The sequence below is a fragment of the Aythya marila genome (genome assembly GCF_965140915.1).
Source record: "Aythya marila genome assembly, chromosome: 3".
Taxonomy (NCBI): domain Eukaryota; kingdom Metazoa; phylum Chordata; class Aves; order Anseriformes; family Anatidae; genus Aythya; species Aythya marila.
This window is the reverse complement of record NC_139044.1, coordinates 22,409,980-22,428,917: the sequence shown is the minus strand read 5'-3', so window position 1 is coordinate 22,428,917 and position 18,938 is coordinate 22,409,980. Positions and strand designations below refer to the sequence as shown.

Below are 18,938 nucleotides of genomic sequence, written 5' to 3'. Positions count from 1 at the left end.
AAAAACTGTTGCCCAACATGGGTGTTTCGACATTAACTATTTTTACCTTCAGAAATGGCTCCCATCAGCCACATTTCTGAGCAAAGTAACTGCTTTCAGACAACAGAAATGTGAAAAAAAATCTTAGGATTTTTGGGCTCACTTTAAGTCTTCACTATCTTCGGAGTGAACTTATCTTCATTTCCATCTGTAGGCATCAAGCACCCGCAATATCTTACAGTTAACAGCAATGTGTGTAACTCAGAAGAGCACAGATGAGGCCCCACAAAAAAATGCTTCAGTTCCAGCACTCCCTGCAGCACAACTGAAATCTGAGCTGCACCATTCCACTCACATTCCAGGTAGAATAGATTTTATGTTTACAAAATACATCTTCTCTAATCTCACTACTGATGCTCCATCCTGTATATAAATATTTAATCGCAGACAGGCACTTCACAAAAGGCAGCTTGAACAACACATAACAGTGGAAAATGCATCGTCCCTAAGTTAAAAATGTAGAAAAGTGTGTATGCTACACATACAGTTTAACGCGGCACTGGTTCAGATGCCTTAAAGAGATATGCATGGAAAGAATCAATTTCTTACATTAGTCATTATTTCCAAAATATTTTTAAAGAACACTAATTGATTAAACACGTACAAGTCAGAAGATGATTATATTGTACTTGAACATTCAAACCTGAAGTCATGCTCATCAATTCTCTTCAAATGCTCAGGAAAAAAGTAAACACAACAATTTTGAAAAGCAAGGAACAAGCACAGTGTTAGTTGTAGGAATAAGACTTACTGCCTTGGAGATTCACTCCTTGCTACAGCTCCAACAGGCACGCTTTATGCTTTCATAAGGATGGCAGCAGCGCAGAGACATATCAGGAAGTCTAAAACAGAAGACTGTTTACAGCCCTTGACCAACCTTAGTCACATAAAGGTAAAAGATAAGAATCTCTGGCCCTCTAAAGCTTTAATTCTGTAACAATGCAGAAATAACAGCAGTTCAATTCCTGAACGCCAAGGCTCTGCACAAGAAGGCACTACTGCCTAGAATGCAGGCTTCATCTTGGAACGTAAACGTTTTCAGATGACAAGGAATACATTTCCTCCTATTAAAGCTAGAACCAGCTCATTACCATTTATCTGCATGTCAAGATCATTATCAAGGGGAGACTACAGAAGAATAAAGCACAGTATCCATCTGCTAATAGTTATGGCTTAATTCAGTCATTTTTATTAATTTGTGCTACAAAGCACAAGAATTATGTCGTGCCAGAGACAGCACAAAAATGGTTTTATCATGCTGTGTTCGCCTGTTTCTACAAAAACAAGTTGGTGCTATAGATTAAGATACACAGCAAGACCTTTCTTCAGAGACTTGAAAACAGAAGGCTAACATGATTTCCAGACATAGGCTGAGTCCACCAGTCTACCAGATTGCAAGTTTTTCCACCTTTACCAAAGAAAGACGTGGAGGGATGAAGGAGAAGAGGGGGCAGAAAGCATTTCATTCTCAGCTTTTGGAAGCTGAGCACACTGCAACCACCACTCCAGGCTCTGCACCACCAAGGACACCCCGCTCCAGGGGTACCCATGCAGTTCCTCTCGCCCTGGGCCACACGGTGTGTCCTGTCTATGCCACAAGGCCCCCAGATCCACACCTGGTGCTGTGTTTCCCCTCACAGCACCAGGCTCTGCATGCCCCTGCTGTCACCTCCACCACCATCCCCAAGACCGGGCACCTTACAGGCACCAATTCTGGTGCCTTCCCCTTCTTTCAGATCTATTTCTACTTAATTTCAGCCTTCCTGCCAATTGGCTTCTCCCTGTGTCTCTCCTCAATGCCATCTTCCCTCCCCACAGACCTTTATTCTTGTGACGATGATTCTGTGATTTGTGTTAATACTGCATGCTAGAGAATCTCCCACAGAGAAAGCTAAGCCACACAGATAGCAGAGGATAGCCTACAAAAAACAAACACTCCTTTTACTATTAAAAAGTTTCTTAACACATAGCTCATGCTTTCCTAACCAGGGCATCTTCTCTGTCACTCCAGTTTTCACCAAGTCAGATGGATCACACTCTTTGACACCCAGAACATTTCTCAGAAGCTCTTGATTTGTCAAATCCAGTGTTTCAAAAGTTACTTGATAGATAAACGCACACCTCTGACTACTGCAATACTCAAAAATTCAGATGGAAATTTGCTGTTCTACCAACATCAAGACATGCAACAGCAGGATCAGTGTATTAAACCTTATTAAAAAGGGATCCCCTTAGAAAGGTAAGTTACTGTAACAGAGCTTTCATTTTTACAGTACAGCTAAAAAGTATTTTGTTTATAACAAAACATCAATCCACCAGTAGCTATTTTTATTAAAAATCTCTTCATCAAGCACACAGGAGTTGAAAGTTTTTGCTATTTTAGCATTATGGTCTCACCAAGCATATAATTTAGAGGCTACAGTCCACTCTCACACCAAGCAGTTAAAGCAACCTGCTTTTTCAGGGCAGAAGAAAAATCCCTCTTTTTTTCTTAAATCAGAAAGAGAATTTTCACACCTTCCAAGAGTGTTTAATTTTTGTTGCACTTCACACCAAGGCACAGCTGACTTTGTAAAAGCTCCTCACAGGAAGCCACACTAAACTCAGAAATACCATATGGTCACTGAACAAGAAAATAGCCAGGGTTACAAAACCAAATTAATTCCATTGATCACTTTGAAGAGAGATAGCAGCATGCTTGCTAATTATCTGAGGTGCTTATTATGTATTTCAAAGTTTGAAGGTAATTCTACACTTCTATCAAAGCTAATAAATCAGTCATCTCTGTTAAAGGCTTAGAGGAAAAGTAAAGCTTACTGCTCAAATCTACGGCTAACATATGAGAAACATTACTATGAAAGCCATTCAAAAAGCCTCCTCATGGGAAAGGGTAACATTATGAGAACTAAGTGTTTTCACATGTTCTTTTTACCTTTGTTCTTTTATAGTCTTATTTTTCACCTCTTCTATGGCAAGATTTTTTTGGAGGCTACTAAGCTGAATTCCATCTCTTTCTCCTCAGGGCCCTTTGGGACTGCTCTCCCCCTATCAACATCTTTTGTTCCTGCTACAGTAATGCTCGGATCAGTCAAAGACAGCTTCACAGGGCTTTTTCCAACAAAATCAGGAATCGGTAACAGTAGCAGATTCAGAAGGAAGAGGTAAGGGAAAAAGAAAAGTCAGTTAAAGGAAAATATAACTACTTTCTCAGCAATGCTTTAAAATGAAGAACAAGCAAGCTTCCTCCTGAAGTCACGTCTCATCGACTAATTAGCCAGAAAAGGCAAAGTCACTGGTGTACCCACAGGAAAGCCCAAACCAGCACGGCGCTCCTCCAGGCTCAGTGCAGGTGAACAGCCACTGGTGGTTTATCAAATTATAACCCAGAAACAGCCTTAATTCTGCTCTAGTGAGTTTCAAAGGCAGATTAAAAAAAAGAAAAATCCAATGGCCGCGTTTTATTTCCTATGTACAGACAATAGCTCCAAAAGGGAAAAAAGCTTCCTGATTTATGCTGTAGTCTCTCAGATCCTAATGTGGTCTTCCATATTTTGCACTACAGTATCCGGCCTTAATTCCAACATCCACCCGCTTTTAACTGATGCGACACATTTAAGCTTTTAGCCCCAAAATAACAGTATTATCAAATTAGGCCATTTTATTACTCCAGGATGTTACTGTGAAGCAGGATATCTTCCTGTACGATTCAGGTTTGCCTTTTATTTAACGATTTCTAGAATATCTAATACAGCAACCATGGCATACGTTTTTCCCCCTAAACAGAATGCTTGGGGCAAAGGCTGCCGTGTTGGGTAAGCTGCCAGTTAAAGTTAATTACTAAAGCATCAAGTTTCTTTTTGTTGGTGGTGGTTGAACTTATTAATTCGTATCTCAGTTCAGGTGTACCTTCAGCAATCAGCACAGCAGCTTCTCAATACGAGCTGCAGCTGCTGGAAAACCGAAGTAACAAGTTATATTTATTGTATGTTTTCCTTTGAGTAAACATTTATAAACACTGTTTGTTACAGACAACAATTTAGTTACCGCAAACTTAAACAGGCACAGCAAAAGCCTATAAATGCTGATATTTTAAGTATTTATGCTTTCCCAATACACATTTCCCCCCTGCAAATGGGGAGTTATCCCCTCGGCTGTCTCCCACAGCTGCTTCTGGCTCCCATCCCTTGGGCCGGTTAAGGATCTTCTCTCAAGCAGATCCAGAAGTCCCAACTTTTTTCTTGCCCCCTACTTCTCCTCCAGCTCTACTAGTTGGCACATTTAGCGCCGAGCAGGTTTAACACCAAGCCCGTTGGTGCTCTGGACCCTCAGCTCCCCGTTGCCGTTCCGCAGGTCTGTAACAACGGCAGCTCTTTTGTTCGCCTGTCACAGCCCCACAGCTGCTCAACAGGCTACCGGGAGTTCTGACCGGACAGCCCTCGGTCACTTAAAACACAAACACGCCTCAAGTGACTACAGCCGGCTCCTCACCCCGCTCCTGAAGAGAATCGGCTCTACCGGCTGCCTGAGGGGGCCGGCGGAGCTGACGCGGCCATTACCGGCACGGCCCCAGCGGGCTCCCTTCCTCACCCTCCGCGCTGCGGGGAGAGGGCGGCGGCGGCGCCTACCTGCGGGCTGCCCGCGGCGGGGTCCCCGAGGCGGCCGCGGCCGCCCCGCCCGAGCCCGGTGTGGCGGCAGGAAGCTAGCGGGCTCCGCGGCGTCTCGGCCGTGGCGCAGTTACCATGGGACGGACGGAAGGCACCGCCAGCGGGGCGGGCGCGGGGCGGGGGGACGGAGAAGGGGCCGCGGGCGGAGCCATGTTGAGCGCGGCGCCTGGCGGCCGCCATCTTGAATGCGGCGCTCTCGGCCGTTTGGGGTTCGCGGCGACCCAAGGAAAAATAAATACAATTAAAAATAAAATTAAAAATAGGCCGCGAGTCGATCAGTTCATGGGCTGTCCTCAAGTACTTACCCAAAACCTATAAAAATGAAGGAACGTGGTTCTGACATGAGTTTTCCTGTCAGAGTGGAAGTGTAAAGCCCCGAATAGGAACAGTGTGCCGCAAGGTGTGCGCAAATGGTTGTTTTCTAATGTTCTCCCAAGAAAGGGTGTTTCAGTGTGATATAATATTCACAGTTTTAAGCAGAGATCTAAACAGATGGAAAGTCATACCAGGGGTTAAAAGAATGCTTTTTCAGTAAGAAAATTACCACGAGGAAAAGAATGTAATTTTACCATCTGAAAACATGGGATCTTCCTGAGGAATTTCAAGTAAAGAAATGAGATCAAGTCACCCAGACTGGGGTTGGTCTCAGAGGGACCTTCACACCATAGCGATATAGGGAACATGCCAAAGATGTCGGGAAGAGCAGGAATATAAAAGCTGTGATGAAGACCCTTGGTTAGCTTGGGCAAACCTTGGCCATGGCTCCAACAGCCAAATCCACAACCACAGGGCTGTTTCCTTCCAGATATAACTCATCTTCACAAATCCCTTCTCAGCCCACCACAGCTGGCCTGCAGTATCACACTAGGTACTCTTTCAGAAACAACAACAACAACAAAAAAAAAAAAATCACAAAAACAAAACAAGCAAACAACAAAAACACACACACAAACACCACCTAATATTGTATACGAAATTACACATAGCCAGGAACATCTGGATAAGCAAATCAAGTGCTGAAATCCCAGGAAAAGCTTGTCACAGTCATAATTGTGCTGCCTTGCACATGTGTGTTAGTTTTTAATTGCATGATCACGCCCCATTTTGTCCAAAATGATCTTTTCCTCGTTTAGCACACAGAATGGGCTGAAATACAGTTGCATTCTTACTCGCAGACATGGTATTGCCTAAGCTTTGAGGGGTTACTTTTGCAGTTTATGTAAAGCTACATATTCATGATTTTTAAGACCAGAATAAAATACTAGAAAACCTGCACTGATCCCTTGCACACAACAGGCTGCTAGGGTTTAATCCCTTTGTGAGAATAATTGGTTCTTCAAAGGTCACTCTGAAGCATGTGAAACACCCAGGGTTTGGGAGTCAGGGTTGGCAGCCTGAGTCAGAGACACCAATTCCCTCCCTCTCCCTCTTCACTCAACATGGTTTTTATTAAAGGCTCATTATAATTCTGCATTCTGGCTCAGATTTCATCCTAAATGCCAGCAACATCTGCTGTATCAGCCCAATAACTTGCGTTTGATCAGACAAAAAATGCTGTGAAAGTTGACATATTTAACTCTGTCGAGACTCGGGCTTGAAGCAGCATGCCAGGAATGCAACAGTAAATGGGAAAGAGCAAGTGAATTTAAGAAGAGATCTTCCTGTGAAGCAGCAAGAACAAGTGGAAGAGTAGAGCTCTGCCCCTCCTGCTCCAGAGGGACCCTGCTGCCAGGTCTTGTCACTTAATTCCTCATTCTGGTACTTAATCTCTAATTGTGCTGATTTCTTCTCTAGGCTCAAGTGACTACTCAGTCATCTGGTATGATTCTGTAATTCATGTGACACCTTCCTTTTTTTTTTTTTTTTTCCCCACAAAATATATCTGCAGAATATTATTTATGCCACAGTGAGCCTCCACTGAAGTATAGGAACCTCGAGAAATTTAAAGAAATAATAAAATTTACACTTCTCAGCTCCTGTCTTCCAGTGCCATCTAGTGTTCAAATTTAGAAAAGAAGTGACTAATGGGATTCCTCGTCAGATCAATTTGCCATAACTAACGTATTTTGGAAACTGAAAGATGGCTCTGATAGAAAGTATCGTTATAAATTAATAACCTATGCATATGTATCAAATGCATAGATATATCTGTTCATATATTTATTTTATAGCATTACATTCGAACACAACTTTTATATAATTTAAAATCAATAACACTCACAAATTATGTCTATGTGTATATGTATATATATAACAGTTATTTAATGCTGGTTATTCTGTTCTTGGTAACTAATTAAATCACTTCATCAAACAACGGTTGCAAAAGAGAACTTTTGCAGGAAAAGAAAAGAGAACTGAGATAACCCTACTTCATTTTCAGATCCCACCCAAAAAGGAGTAGCCATCCATCAAAATCCAGTAAAAAATTTACTCACAAAGTAAAATTGCAAAGCTTGGACTGACTGATCATTTAATGCATCTGCAAAAGGGAGTGAGCTGCTTTTTTGAAAAAGGGAGACAAAAAATGAGGGATTATCCAGAGATCATCTATCTTTATTTTCTTATCCCTCCCTTGATATTTTTCTCAATACTGACATTTGGTTCTTATCTTCAAACCCCATCCACGATCAGTAGTTAAATAGTTCATAACCATTGAAAGTACCCTTGATCCCTCTTTACTATTAAATGCATAAACTTAGGAGAAAATCACGCAGATATTAAAAAGTCTGACCATGTTTCTATGAAGTAAGTGTTTATCAGGCAGTACAGATAACTCCCCCTTGAAAACCAAAGATTCTGAAGTGAGATACAAATTCTAGGTGGAAAATACAATAAAAGGAATATGAATACATAATTTCATACAATAGTTTATTGCAGGGTTTAAGAAAACCCTACTCTCCTACCTACTGATGAAAGAATCCAAAACTAATTATTATCTGAATTAGTCTAGTTAGAAAGGAAACAAAGCAAGGTGCTTAGCTACTTTCATTCCAGTGAAAATTTAATTTAATTAGAGCAATTTCAGATCACATTCCTGGCAGCTGTGTTTATCACATTTTCTTCAAAGGATAGGAATTAGCATTGACTGACATCAGCATCAAAGCTCATTTATTCACCCGCCCACATCCTACCAGCCCTTCTGAGCTTGTCTGTTTATTTAGCACTTTAATAACACCACAGTAAATAAGATTTCATTTCAGAGTCTTCATGTCTTTTTGTCAAAGCACTTAGCATAGGCTCCTTATAACATCGCGTTAGAACCCATCTTTGTAGAAAGATGAAAGAGCAGCAAGCTGTTTCCCTGAACAGGTATTTTAAATGGTTAGCAAAAGAACAAGGACGTAGACTGGGATCCCGAAATTCTTTATTTTTTGGCAGCAACTAGAAAATCTCACTCTTTTAGCAATGTTGGGGGCTGGGGGGGGAGAATGCTAGAAATGATCTCTCACCGCTTAAGTGTAAAGCTAGCTAGGTCACTAGGGTTTTGAACATGGGGGATTGTTGGAAGCTGTGTGGTGCACGAGACTCAGCTCTCTGTTTCATGGCTGCTGTGTCCTTGCCAGCTCATCTGGAGGCATGAATGCTGCCACACCACTTACAGGGCATGACCTTTTATCATCTTCTATGAGCTACAGGTGGGTTCCTACTGGCAAACTATCTTTTATTTGATGTTTTTGCAGCACCTCACAAAACAAGACTTGATTCCCAATTAGAGCTGCCAGAACACAGGAAAGAGGTGGATGCATCATAGCTCTGCTGCCTCTTCTGGAGGCATGTACAGAATTGCCACCACATCAGACAAGACACCAGACACATCAACAACATTGATCTGCTGCCTACATTTCAACCTCAACCCCTGAGTGTTGAAAACAAGTAGTTATATTGGGGGTCCATGATTTTATTCTACAATTATCAGCAGTATGACTTGCCCATAGTCATGATTGCTCATAGATTGCCAAGAAAATACAAGAAACGATGCCACAAAAGAAGAAGCACCTTTTGATTACTTTCATAAAAGTAGTAAAGCAAACAACTCTATTTTTCAACAAGTGGAAACCAATTGAGTTGATGTCCCATTCATGGGTGTGCCTCTCTCCTAAAGATTCCCTCCAGATCTCAGCCACCAGTTTCCTCTTTCTCATCCTTACCCCTACCTTGCCAACATAGATACCATCAGATACAAACTAGAAACAGCAAAAAGAGGCAACCTGCCAAAAGCCAGAGAGGGTGGAAATGGAGCCTCCTGTGTGTATTATCCAGGCAGAAATAGCTGACTGCAATGGCTTCCTTTGTTATGCTCCCCTTACTCATGAAATAATGAGAAAGCCTTTGCTCTCCGAGCAAAGATGTGGTGTGGGCATCTTCTGCCTTACGGTGAAACATCAGAACTGATGGTGGAAATGGCTGTTCCTTCCCAAAGGTTTATTGGACTAGTCTCCCCTAGACAGTGTTATAGGCATTGGCACCAGCTGAAAGAAAAAAAAAAAAAAAGAAGAGGAAAAAAAATAATAATAATTAAAAAAGGTAACTGAACTTGAACAAGGAACAGCAGAGCTATATATTTTCTCTTTAGTGAGCATATGATTCTGAAAAGAAGTTAAATTCATTCAGTTTAGACTGAGACACAAGTATAAATTCAATTTACTGAGTATTGACTCAAATCCTTGGTGATTATCCCTTTTATCTTCAACATGGGAGTCATGCTTTGCTATATCTGCACAGAAAGCAAAGCAAAAATCCTACAGAGAGAGCCTCTAATCATTGCCAAACCATTACTACACTTCCCAAAGCTGTGCAAGGAAGCAGACATTCACCTAAGAGGAATCTCCTGTACCAGTCTGTCAATGCCTGCCTATGGTCCAGAGGGATATTCTATGATTTGTATTAAAATAAATAAATGGTGTATAGAGGAGTTACTTAAGGCACAAAGCTCTTTGCAGATGCTGAATGGGAAATGTAAATTCATAACCCACCTAATCCTTCCTCAGTTCTCCCCACAAATAGAGAGGGTACCTTTTAGCCCGTTCTGTGTTCAGTTATTCCCATATTTGTTTCACCTCTTTTCCAGAGATGTTCTGACCAGTACTGGGGACAACTCACTTATGGATGCCTGTCTGGATTTTGTCTGGCAATGTTTTATCCCACTCTTCTCTCTAAAAGTTCTACATTTGATACCAGAGGTTTTTTTCCACTGCTTTGTCACTGCTGGAACTCATGGCGTGGTGTATGCTGGTATATTTTAGTAAGGTTGGCTGTCTTTTCTGGGTAGCTTTTGTTGCTCAGCTGCTGAACCTCTGTGCAGCAAGGACAACAGCACCCGGAGGAGGGTGGACCTGCAGCTGGGGGCAGGAACCCTCCCAGCCATCCTCGTCTGTGGTCAGGCATTCCCGCAAGTCCAAGGCTAAGGCACAGGACACAGGACTGAAGGGATATCCCTTGCTCTTGTATCAGGCTCAGCAAAGCCATGGAAACAGATTAACTTCATTAGCACAATTGGCTATATCTGAAGTTTAGTAAAGAGGCAAACAAATCCTTCATGAACAGGTTTCTCTATCACTTTCAAGGCTTGCTCTATTACAAGCAAACACCTCCACCCCTCAAAAACAAAACAAAACAAAGAAACAAAACAATGGGTGAGAGAACGACTGGTGGGAATAAATTCTACTGATTTGACCTTTATATTAAAATACAATATCCTGAGATCTGATACGCAGTAAAGTTATCACAAAACAACAGAGATGTGTAATGGAAATCGTTTAGATTTCAACATTTCCTCCAGTTGCACAGACAAGCCTGCGGAGTGTGCCATTTTACCCGAGATGTTTACTGAGGCTGGTTTATAGGGCAGGAGTTGAAAGGTGAGGAATTCAACTCTCCAATTCTGAGACTGGAAAGAAACAGAAATGCCAAGGAAACAAGATACTCATCAGCCTGTGAGAAAGTGATGGAAAATTCATCGCTTTCAGTCATACACAGCACTTGTTATGCAGAAATAGGCCGAACTCTTCAGTTTTGCTCGGAGGCTGTGTCACTTCCAATCTTCCCTGTGCAACTCAAGCATGGTTTACCGTGGCAATTTGCATGCAGATGAATTAAACTTCTGCTTTCAGTGACTGTGTTTCTGATACTTAGTTTTGACTAGCTCAGAAAGAAAACAGCTTCCATGGAGGGGAATGTTATACTTGTAAAAACCTTCATGCTGTAAACCATTGTGCTCAGTCCGAGCCTTTTAAAACAAATGAGAATTAAAAGGTTGGCAGGTACAACAGAGCAGCACTGATTTTCATTTTCAACTGACAACCCTGCAACTGGTGAATTTTATATTATGTGCAGCCAGCCAGAAACCACACAGGCCCATGCAGAACCAAACTTTGTCTGAAACGCCATGAATATGTCAGGGAAAAACATAATTTAGAAATCTACTCAAAGTATTGCCCAGAAAACTCATCCTGCAGAGCGCTTTACATAATTCACTCTTCCAGATGTGCTTCTTACTTTCTTAACACATGAGAGTCATTGAAAAAGTTCAAGGCAGAGTAGCTCAGGACAATACTCCCTCCATATCTCTTAAGGAGCTGAGTGAAGCAGCACATCAGCGAGAATAAGTATATTCTTTTATTAGGTTGGTTGACCTATAAAGCCAATTCCTTATGAATACCAACTGAGGTTTTAGCTTCTAGAGAAAATACGGAAGCAAGAATTCATGAAATCGTGATCATTACTGTTTAACCACTTCCTTTACTGAATATTTTAGAAGGTAAATTTTACATGTTTTCAGTCAGCTAAAGGTTTCGTTGTTTTGTTTTGTTTTTCATTCTGTTACTCTGATGAATGAGAAAAAATCTTCAGCGGCCCAGAACCAAGCAGGATGGACTTTGCAGGCTGATTTAGGTGTACCAGAATATTGAAATGCACTGTACTGTCCCACGCAGTAAGTTTTCCATATTCACAAGTATCAACTAATGACAGGTCCAAGATCAATTAAATAGGAAGCAAATGGCCAAGGGAGGAGATGTGTTATGCCACGGCCTGCTAATGATTCATTATTAGCCTGTACATTTCTTTAATTAGAGACATGTTATAATGGCAACGTTCAGTATTTAGTAGTCAAGAAACTTCACGGGTCATGTTCTGAAACCTCATCAACATTTGCAAAAGCACTTTGAGCAAAATCCACTGTATCCTTAACTGACCCATATTCAACACCCTGCACCCAAGGTGGCTTTTTTCACCATGTCATTTCTCTCACAAGTCTCTCCACTACATCTGTGTTCCTGAAGATAAAAGAGTAAAACTTTCATTAGATAAAAGGTAATTAGCTTTGGTATCTTATATCTGGAGCACAGACTGATGCTAGCTGTCCCCATGCTTCCAGTTACCTTGAGAGCAGAGGCTCGACTACGTACATACGTATTGCAGCTGATTTAAGGCTGTAGCTCACATGGTGAAGTAACACTGAGACATGTGCAATGCCAGAAGCTGCAAAACGTATTTAAAACAAACCTTGAAAAGCAACAATATGAAAACATCAACTGCTAATCTGCTATTAGGTTTTAAAAATGGATTTATTTTTTTTTTCAGCAGCAAAAAATTGCAAGAAATCAGTGGCAGAGATGGAGTCTCCTACAGAGACCTGGATTCTCCTCTGGCTCAGGTTTCTCTCAGGCTGGAGGCTTCTGCAAAGCCTTCTCTGTTGCCTTGCTGCTCTCAGGTTACTCCCTTCCCTATCCAAGCCTGATAAAAGGTAATTTTATACGTTTGTGTATCAAATACTCAAATTTAGGACAGTCACAGAGAATTTAGAGTAGCATTTGATTAATGAGAATCAAACTCCAGCAGAAGATCACAGGAAATATTAGTGGAGCTGAGATCTCCTTTTAAAATTCAGCTATAATCACACCCAAAATTTGGAAAAGCACATTGCCTTTTTTACAGTTTCTCCTTTTCAAAGCAGACATTCATTTTAAAAGAATGAACTGGCACAACCTGGCATTTCAGGCCTCAGGGGAAGCGGTGTTGCCCCTAAAGTGCAAGAGCTCATGCCTAATTCATTTCCAAAATTAAAATCCAGCCGTCAGCAATGCAAAACAATCTTAAAATGACAAAGCCATAAGCTTCTATTCCCCCATGTTAAAACAAACCTGTCTCTTGTAGAGAATGTTACTGTTGGAAAAACTCAACTCCATCACGATTTCATCCATCCTTAGTGACAATTTTTCACCTGGATGATCAACTGCACAGCATTTCCTTAAGAAACACTGGGACAGGTCTTTGATGAACTAAATGTGCAGTAATATAACCATTATCATAGCAGTCAATAACCAGTGTCTCAGCATAACAAAGTAGGGCAGGTTATTTTGTTCCTGGCAAGAATTAGTGAAGGGATAATTAACATTGTGGTACTTTATTCAGCTGGATTATCCAAGAGCCAAAAGCACTAACAGAACCAGGAGTGTTGGAGTGTTACAACAGAGCTATCACACTCACAGAGGCTTTCTGTGAGTTGGTGACAGCAAAAGAAAAACATTTTGTAATTTACTTTTTTAGGGGAGTGTTTTTGTATCACCCACATTCCCAAGAGACCTTTCTGCTTAGACCAAGTTTTCTAAGGTGCTTCTCTATTTCTTTAGATTTTTCCTCATGAGATACTGCTAACACAATACCCTGACTCTAGTCCCAAAAATAGGGCCAATATTTTTCCCCAAAGCTCAGAGCAGTGTTGATTTCTGATTCTGCTACCAGAAAGTGACACTAAAATGAACAATGTGACTACACACCTGCATCACCTTTGCCATGCATCCCTGCCTCATCGATCTGGGGAATAAAAACCCCTAAGGCTGTGTTGACTTCTTACTCATTCAATGTCATGTATCATTTACAGTCAAAATCAAGCGTAAATACAGTAACTGCAGAGCATACCATACGAGAGGATCAGTGCATGTCATAGGACACAAACTAATAATCATGCTCAAGACTCTCCTAAAGCTTTCAAAGAGCTTTAAGTGAAAGAGTGAAAAGTTTTACACAACCAAATTTGCTCCAACAGTAAATTGTTCAGGGCTGAAACCACTTTTTAATATCTCATGTGGCATAAATCATAGGAGTAAAGTAAAGTGCATCCTCTCCATCCTCCTGAGATACAGGTCTCATTTACCTCCTTCAGGCCCTGTAGTGTTCCGCTATTGTTGCAGATTTGTATTTAGGTTCATTGAATCCAAACAGCATGGGAAGCATTCCTCCAAGCAAACCACAAGCTGAAAAGACACACAAAAGAAATAACAACTGGAACATCATCTTCATACTCAAGGGCTTTTGGCAATGGGCATTTCATCTGATGGCAGTTAATGATACGGAGTGATCATCCATGTGAGCATAAAGGATCAGCAGACAAGCTGACACAGGGCACAATTCATTTACTTAGTGGAAACCTCCTCCTTGACTGCTTGAGAGTCTCCTCACTTATCTCCTTCATAACCCAGCCCTTAAAGTTTTTTTCCAAATGGCTGGCCAGCATTTCTGGGAGAGCCATATCTCACTTACTCTGTTTGCTGTCTAAAAAATTTCTTCCACACCGTGTTTCAATTAAACTCATCTCAGTTTAATTCATTACAGGACCTTGGTACAACCTCAGAGCAATTAACCACTTCTACCTCCTTACATACATCCGCCTTCCTCTGCGGAGGGGATAAAAAATTGAACTGACATCTTTAATGTTTCTGGAAGCTGCTGATCTCCAAAGAAAATGAACTCCTTGCAACTGCTTCCAGGCCCCACCTTGTCAGGCACAGCACTGCCCTGCCTGCAGCGAGCTGACAAACACAGCCTGGAATAAACCTCTGGCAGCACTGCTTCGTTGTCCGGGTGCCAGCTCTCTGAGACAATGTTCTTGGCAGCAGTTGTTATTATGACCCATTTTCTTTTACTTTATGCCCTCGGTTCCTGGCCCTGGGCCGGTTTCTCCTGTTTCACTGCTCCTCGCACCTTTTTTGTATTTGCACCCTGTTCTCCATCCAGTTATCTCAGTCCAGTCTCAAATGCTCAGCTGCTTTTTGTAAACCTGCAGCAGAGTTATCTCAAACCCAACTGGCTCAATACCTCCTAATTAATATACCCCATAGGTCACACTGATTGCAATACAGTAATTAATGTCACGTACTTATCAGAAACTTTATTTCCAGTCGCTGATAATCTGTTGTTAGTGCTGATGTATTTTGTGCCACATGGAGAAGAAAGGGACTTCCAAATGTTTGAAAACATGGGTAGGAGTGAAATAATGGTTTTTCTCTAGTCCATGTTAAAACGATTCTTTGTTTGTTTCACTGCTATAAACCACAGAGGAACTAGAGGGTTTCAGAGCCTTGAGATTGAACAGAGAGGGTCATAGATCCAGCTTTTGCTGTTCCTGGGAATGTTTGCCCAGGATCCAAACACACAAAGCTGTAGAGAAGATTCATGTGTGGAAGGGACATAGGGCAATCCATAGAAGTACTTTTTCTTTTTCCTTTTCTTTTTTCTTCTTTTTTTTTTTTTTTTTATTTCTATTTCTATTTCTTCTTTTTTTTTCGTTTTTTTTTCTTCTTTCTTTCTCTTTTTCCTTTTTTTTATTTTCTTCTCTTCTTCTTCTTGTTTCTCCTCTTCTTTTATTTTTTCAGTATACTTAAACTATGTGAAAGTACAACCTTAGAGTGAACTTAGTTAAAAGAAAGACGAGTGGCAGAGTTCAAATTTAGGACAAGTTTCAGAGTTTCTTTTCATTGCATTTTTTCATTAAATCCCCTACTTACATTGACTAATGGAAAAGGAGCTGTGTATCCTGTGATCATGCATCATTTTCCCCCATGAGTCACGCCTCCTTATCAGTTGGAGTTAGCAGAACCTGCCTTTGGAGCGGGTCAGCACTGCGGGGTGAGTAATGATGCTGTCCATAGGAACCCCACCCTTGATCATGGAGAGCCTAGAAGACATGAATGAAACAGAAGACAGAGGAGCAAGGAGGAAGAAAAGATGTTTTTATAGCAGAGGCAGCTTGCGGGTGACACAGTGAGTCAGACACTATGGCAGCCTCCCATTTAATCCCCATGTGAACTTTGACAGTTCATAGTTTGCTTGATGTGTGCCTGCCAGGCTCTGGCTTGACATAATTGCAGTCCTTTGGCAGCAGTGTTGACCCTTCATAGCCACTACAGAAGCACACAATAGGACTATAATCCACAGTGCAAAATACTAAATGTCCCATGATATCTCTAGCTGGGTACTGAGTTAGCTGACTATGGACAATTTTGACTCTTGTGTTTGTATTGTAAAATGTACATTTGCAGAGAATTCAGTTACTTATGTGCCACTGCTCCTTGAGAACCCCAGGGGAGATGGACAGGTCCCTATTCTGTACAGCATTTCAGTGTTACACAGCAAATAAAAGAGGTCTGCACAGATGTGTAAAAGACACTTAAAATACACCACGCTCTCGAGTGAGTAACTATTATCTGCAAAAAGTCAGGCAGTGGTCCTCTGGAAAAAAAGTGGAGCGTGATCTTGTAATGAAAGCTTGTTATGTTGCATAAGGCCAGAGAACTGAATTCAGGGTCCATACAGCTATTCATACTTTTTTGCATGACTTATTTTGCCATTTTAAGCTGCTTTCTGCTGTTTAACTGTAACGTAAATCATTTTAATTTATAATTACTGCATTAAATAGTAATAAACAATAATTTATCTATGCAGCTGTCATAATGCTATATTTAGCAATGTGGTGCTTGTTTTAAAAAATCACTATAGCACAAAGTTTTAGCACAAAGTTAGAGGAAGGAACAGCCGTAAATGTTGCTTCATGTTGCTTCAAGTAAAAAGGGTCAGCCATGGGTCTGATTTTTCCTAGAAAAGTTGCTTTGCAGTGAAAGAGCATCCAGGGATTAGTTACCGATATTTCACTGCCAGCACAGAGGGACAGACAGCAAGGCTCTGACTATACTTAGTACATCCATTAGTGGATGGCTTGATGCAATGGATACATCTATGAATATATGAATATATGAATATATTTTTTGCAAACAATTGAGAGCATTGTGGAAAATAGGAATACAATTTAAAAGAATATCTGCAAAATATTCTGGAAAAAAAAAAAAAAAAAAACGCCACAGGATGTAAGGAAATTATTTCAGGGTTCTGCACTCAGACAAGATGGGAAACAGCTGCTTAGGTAGCAGTTATGTACTACTCCGTCTTGGTGAGCCCCAGCTGGAGGCTTCTGTTCTGTTTGGGGCATGACAACACTTGAAAAGCATGTGGACAAATTAGAGAAAGTCCAGAGGACAGCAGTAAGAATGAGTAAATATCTCAGGAAATAAAACCAAGGCAGAAAGATGCAAAGGCATGGTGTTGTTTAGTCTACAGATCGAAAAGGAGGCATGGTAACAGTCAAATATGGGAAAAGATCCTGAAAGACAAAAGGATAATTTGTTGATAGGGCAAGAGAGAAACTTGAAATGCAGATGGCATGGTCTACATTGCATGAGGAAAGAATTTTAGTGAAATAATTTAAAACCACTAGAATCAATTACCTAGGGAGCTGATGCAGTAACCATGACTAGAAGTCTCTGAGAATAAATTTGACAAGCCTGTCAAGAATGACTCCATCTGTTTTGGGGCGAGAGCCAGACAAAATGGCCCATCCTTAATTAGAATCAACCCATTCTGGTTCTTCTGCAAGTCCTTTCTGCCACATCGTTCTCATTGGCACAAAATTCACAGCATACTTAATGTTCTGTATTCTGGTTGTTACCTACCTGTGTGATAATCAGTTTCTGCCATTATTTTCAAATTGCTCTTTTACTTGCACTAAGGCTGCCTCTAGGTACCCCAAAACAGGGACAGCTCCTTTCTGGCTATTGTAAAATGTGTCCTTCTGAAAAGACCAATACGTTGATACCAAGCAATCTGGTCTGAATATTTCATTGTCAATAGTTTATATCATCTGACTGAAACAAAATAATTTTTAAAACCTTCAAGCATTTAAAACCCTGGTGATAATCCCTTAAGATAATACCAATAAATATTAAAAGGAGGAGAAAAAACAGCAAAGCATCAACTCTGTTGTTTGAGTAGTGACTGCATTTCGATTAATATATCATTAACGTAAGCCAAGTGAGAAGAGAAGAGAAGAGAAGAGAAGAGAAGAGAAGAGAAGAGAAGAGAAGAGAAGAGAAGAGAAGAGAAGAGAAGAGAAGAGAAGAGAAGAGAAGAGAAGAGAAGAGAAGAGAAAGAGAAGACCTTAATGTACTAAGAAGTGAAGCAGTTGCAATTCAAACTGCCCAAAACTGAAGATACAGCCCCCAGGAGAACATGGGATACAGAGCAGAAACAAGAATAAATCTTTAATTTTAAACCTAAAGACAAGCTCATCCATGAAGTTGCACTAAACATTGTCTTGTACCACTCAGATTTTAATATGAAGTAATCTGCCACTTTGCAAAGAAAGCTTGTTAATGTGATAATTGATTTGAAAAAGCCTCACAAGCCATTATCCATGGCTAGATTCAGCTAGAAAATTATTTGCTTCACAAAATTCCACCATGAAAAGTAATTTCATTAGGATAGTCGAGATATGCAACAGCTACCTGGAGAAAACAGCTACTTGGAAAGATGTGTCTCAGAGATGCATCACTTGGAGGCACTTGCAGGAGTAAAGCTGCTTGAATCACTTCCAAGACCAGGACAAAATGTGAAAGTTCTGAATATACAGATGTAGACAGATAGTTGGTGAGTCTTTGGAAAGTGTTTCATCCAAGCTGCGTTGCCTTCTTCCTGTTTTTCCTGCTGGAGCCCCAAAGAAAAATAACTGGAGCTCATCATGTCAACAGGCTTGCTGCTGCTCCTCCTCTTCCTCTTCTGTGCTGTATTCTTCCATGGTATCACCATTTGCAAAAAAAATGATCCTCCTTGGAGATTTTGCTTCTTGGAGGTCTTAATTGTCTCCATCTTCATTGTTCCATCTTCACAGTTCTAGTACAGTAGATACGGAAGGTACAAGTCTCTGTCTTCTTGATGCCACCTTCCCTAGAAATTACACAGCATCCCAGGCAAAGCAGTCTTGAAAATGAAGACTCAAAGAGCTCAAGACTAACACTAGACAGGCAGGAACAATCTTGTGTACAGCTGCTTTTGAGCAGCTCTAATGATCTACATCACCTACAGGCTCCTGTGTTGCTTGAGAGACGCAGCTTTTTTTTTTTTTTTCTT

At 40.9% G+C, this 18,938-nt stretch overlaps 1 protein-coding gene across 6 annotated transcripts in view; it reads right to left on the bottom strand.

The window, feature by feature from the left end:
• The window catches only part of DISP1 (dispatched RND transporter family member 1), a gene marked incomplete at its 3' end in the record, with an annotated part of 87,613 nt that extends 82,866 nt beyond the window's left edge, over positions 1-4,747 (bottom strand). For 3 of the 6 annotated variants that reach the window (XM_082755540.1, XM_082755536.1, XM_082755539.1), the window contains exon 1: positions 791-881. The other 3 variants (XM_082755542.1, XM_082755537.1, XM_082755538.1) reach the window with 3 other exon arrangements.
• Between the last annotated feature and the right edge of the window lie 14,191 nt (positions 4,748-18,938).